At 38.4% G+C, this 4,675-nt stretch overlaps 1 pseudogene; it reads right to left on the minus strand.

Annotated features, from left to right (window-relative positions):
- LOC110576441 lies at positions 1 to 951 on the minus strand (annotated as a pseudogene).
- Positions 952 to 4,675: the final 3,724 nt, after the last annotated feature.

The raw sequence follows: 4,675 nt of genomic DNA on the forward strand, positions 1-4,675 counted from the left end.
TCACTGGTTCCCTTTAAGGAAAAAGGGTAGGATGATTTTTTCCTGAATCTGCTTGGTCTTCACCCCATAGATGATTGGATTGAGTGCAGGAGGGATGGCTACATAGAGGTTGGCAGCCAGTATGTGGAAGGAGCGAGGAATATTGTGACCAAAACGGTGGGTGAGGACAGAGAACAGGGCTGGGGTATAGAATATAAGAATGACACAAACATGGGAACCACATGTGTTGAGGGCTTTCTGGTGGGCATCTAGAGATGGAAGGTTAAAGATGGCACGGAAGGATGAGAATGTAGTAGATGCCAATAAGGATCATGTCTGATGTAACAGTCATTATAGGTACAGCAAAGCCATACCAGATGTTGATGGAGATGTCAGCACAGGCAAGTTGGGCAACACCTATATGCTCACAGTCTGTGTGCAGTATGATGAGTTTTCGGCAAAAAGGCAGTCGCTTTAATAAGAATACACATGGGAAGATGATACAAAAGCTCCTGCTGACAATAGCCATTACAATCTTAGTAATAATCTGACGGGTAAGAATAGTGGTATATCTTAGGGGGAAGCAAATAACAACATAGCTATCAAATGCTATAGCCAGGAGAATGGCAGAATCCATAGCAAAGCTGTAGTGGAGAAAGAACATCTGAGTAAGGCATGTAGGAAAGGTGATTTCCTGAGGACCTAGCCAGAAGATGCTGAATGTTTTGGGTACACATGTATTAGACAGGATGATATCTGTAGCAGCCAGCATGGAGAGGAAAAAGAACATGGGCTCATGAAGGCTGCGCTCCACGGAAATAAGATAGAGAAGGACACTGTTGCCTGCAAGGGCCACAAGGTAGATAATAAAGAAGAGAATCCCGATCCAGACATGGAACTCCTCCAGTCCTGGGATTCTCAGTAGGATGAATGGCCTGGATTGAAGCTGCTCAAGTTCAATGTGGCCGTCATGGTCTTGGATTGGATATGTCTCATAGCCTGAAAATAAAAATTTCATGGCTGATTGTTATAGTGATCTACAGACATCCACCTCTGAGCCTTCTTCAATATTACCCCCTCACTTTCAGCTCTGTAAAGTGATAAACTATCGCTTGTCTCTTCTCCTTACTAATAAATACCTGCCAAACTTTTCGTTACAATTTTGTCATAATAGAAGTGGTATCAAAATAATTTTTTCCCCAGAGACACAAATCACGTAACTCCAGTCATATAATTTTGGATCTGTCTAGTTATCAGCAAACCAGGAAGTTTTCTAGGAAAATAGGTGCCCAAAATACTATTAGGTGGAGAGACAGTGACTAGTTAGGGATTTGGAACAAAGTTCAATGTAAAGTCCCAGCCATAGTGAATTGGAACAACAACTATGGGGTCTCAGGGGGTTGAACAAAGGCAGGCTCAATGTCTAACACCAAAGTAGACGACACAGTCTCTTTTCTTTTTTGCTCTTTCTCCGCAATGGAACATCTGCCCTGGTTCTCATCAGTATTGTAGCAAAGTTCACCAACATAAAGAGGAGACAAATATTCTTCCCTAAAGGCTAAGGTTTAGGTGGTTTACTCTGCCTTCAGATATTCCCAGGTTTGAAAATTTCCAAGAAAAGACATTCTCTAATAACTTCTATGTCAGATTGGTCTCAAGGAAAGAATAGAGCCCTCCTATCCTCACGGAGGACATCTCAGCAGGAGGAGCCCAGTCTCTGGGTAAAGTTATACCACAGCATTCTTGACCCTGTCTAATCTATATAATGACTCATTCTTGTGAGACTTCATCAAAAACAGTTGGGCCCTTCTTCCAAAATTCTTCTATTTGTGACATGATACACAAATCTTTTTCTTAAACTTCAGTAGTCTCTCATTTTTCTTTCGACCTATTCTTGAATGTTGGTATTCTGTAGTGCTCTATCTATGTCTGCTGCTTTCTAGGTCAACAAACTCCACCTGGGTGATATGCCCAAATGCCATGACTTTGTGACTCCTATGTTGAAGATTCTGAAGTTTGTAATTTTGAAGATATTCCTCTCTCCTCAGGTTGGAACTAGTTACCCAATGCCTGCCCTCTTAGAAATCCTTTTGGTGCATCCAATTCAGCATGTTCCAAACTACCCTATTTCTCTTTCCATTGCTCTAAATCTGTTTCTTCTATAATGTTTTCCAACTCAGCAAATGATAGTATAACACAATTTCTCAATCTAGAAACCTTGAAATTATCTCAATCCTATTCTTTCACACACAATCATCTTACTCATCTTCCAAACATTCAGGTGCTCATTCCCTAAGTATCTCTGTCTTACATCCACTTATTGCTATCCCTGCATTAACTGCTTTATCCCACATGCTATCATTTCTCACCAAGACCTCTGCATTCTAACTCAAATGCACCAGTTTTCCTTGAGCAATTAAAAGCAGATGTGATATAAAGTCTATCCCAACTAGAAAGAAAAGAAAAATGGAAAGACTATAATTCTAGATAGGAAGAAATGACAAGGCTGGCAGTCAGCAGCAGTAAATATCCTCAGGGCTCAAATCTAGGTGGAGTCCATTTCTTTAAAAATAGATATAGTTACAGCAGAGGCCAATGTATAGAGAAGCCTCAGCTAGGTTTCAGGATCCAGGATTTTGGTTCCCTATTCACTGCCACAAAATTATGTATAAGCCATGTTGTTCACATCCCATATCCCCTACCACATATACACCCAGATGACTTCTAAAAGAAGGAAGAAAGGACAAAATAGAAATTGGAAGGACAAACTATTACAGAGAAATAATAATAAAATAAGAAGCAATAAATTCCACGACAAAAGCACCACGATTAAAGATTAATCCAAATGAAAAATATATAATAATTCCATTAACATTTATTTAAAGTATTCTTACAGATCACTAAAGCAAAGTGGAAAAAGTGACAATGGATATGAACAATGAAGTCATATAAGAAGAAACTCTAATGTGTAATAAATATGTAGGATATTCTCAGTCTCATAAATAATTAAACTCAGTATAAACATGAATGACAAGGTATATTATTTATTAATTAAGAAAGACTTAAAAATATCAATGGTATCATTGATAATATCCATCCTGTGAAGGGTCTGAAGAAACAAATTGTTGTAACTATTTTAGAAGGGTTTGCTATATAACATTCCTAGATACTAATTTGCCAATGTATATCAAAATATAAAATTCACATATCCATTGCCCCAGAAGTTCCAAATATAGGAATGCTTCCACAGATACAGTTATACTAAAAAAAAGGCATAAAGATATTCACAGCAGGGGCACCTGGGTGGCTCATTCAGTTAGGTGTCTGCCTTCAGCCCAGGTCATGATCCCAGAGTCCTGGGATCAAGCCCTGCATCAGGCTCCCTGCTCAGTGGGGAGTCTGCTTCTCCCTCTGCCCCTCACCCCACTCGTGTTCTCTCTCTCTCTCACTCTCACACAAATTAAACACATGAATAAATTACATAGTATATTGCTGGCTCAGGAATAAATATGCCCAAAGAGCAGAAATTATAGCCCCCAAACTGGCTGTAATTTTTATAATAGTATATGCAATTGGAGGACTCAAGATCAGCAAGAAGATACTGGATAATTCCACAAATAGCTTGGAAATTATTTGTTATTTATTAGAGAAGAAAATGTAGGGGCACCTAGGGGTGGCTCAGTCATTAAGCGTCTGCCTTTGGCTCAGGTCATGATCCCAGGGTCCTGGGATCGAGCCTTGCATTGGGCTCCCTGCTCTGCAGGAGGCCTGCTTCTCCCTCTCCCACTCCCCCTGCTTGTGTTCCCTCTCTTGCTGTGTCTCTCTCTGTCAAATAAATCAATAAAATCTTTAAAAAAAAAAAAAAAGAAAATATAGATGGATCCATAATTCACACTAAGTAAAATAAAATTCCTCATGAATCAAAAAGATATATGTAAATCATATCACAATAAAACCTCTAGCTTATATTAAAAGTGTATGCACCTGAAATGCATATGAGAATGAGGTCTTTAAGGAACATATTTAGGTGAGGGGCACCTGGGTGGCTCAGTCCTAAGCATCTGGCCTTCAGCTCAGGTCATGATCCCAGAGTCCTGGGATCGAGCCCTGCATCGGGTTCCCTGTTCAGCAGGAAGCCTGCTTCTCCTCTCCCACTCCCCCTGCTTTTGTTCCCTCCTCTCTTGCTGTTTCTCTCTCTGTCAAATAAATAAAATCTTAAAAAAAAAAAAGAAACATATTTAGGTGAATAAATAACCAGCAAATATCAAATAAGGCAGAAAGACAAAAAGGTAGATACAGACTAGAAAATGGCACCAAGGACTCACTAAGTGGCAAAACTTCAAAAAGTAGTAGAAGCTGCTTTAAGATGCACAATATTAGTCTTGAACACATTATCAATTGAATAAGAAATAATTAATATAAGTATATTAAATATCCACAAGTGGAAATCAATTACTTTAAAAAGAAAAAAAGTAAAAAATGTGATCAGTAGAATTAAGTCTCTAAAGTCACAAGTGAACTACATAAACATAATGATTAGAATTCAGATAAGAAGACAAAAACAATATCTAATGACAAAGAAGATATACTTTTTAACAATAGTGGTATTTTGAAATCAATTTTCATTCTCTGACAATTAAAGTAAAATTAATGACACTCAGGAAAATATACATTAACAAACATGATGAATAATCAT

This window comes from Neomonachus schauinslandi, chromosome 11 (genome assembly GCF_002201575.2).
Source record: "Neomonachus schauinslandi chromosome 11, ASM220157v2, whole genome shotgun sequence".
NCBI lineage: Eukaryota > Metazoa > Chordata > Mammalia > Carnivora > Phocidae > Neomonachus > Neomonachus schauinslandi.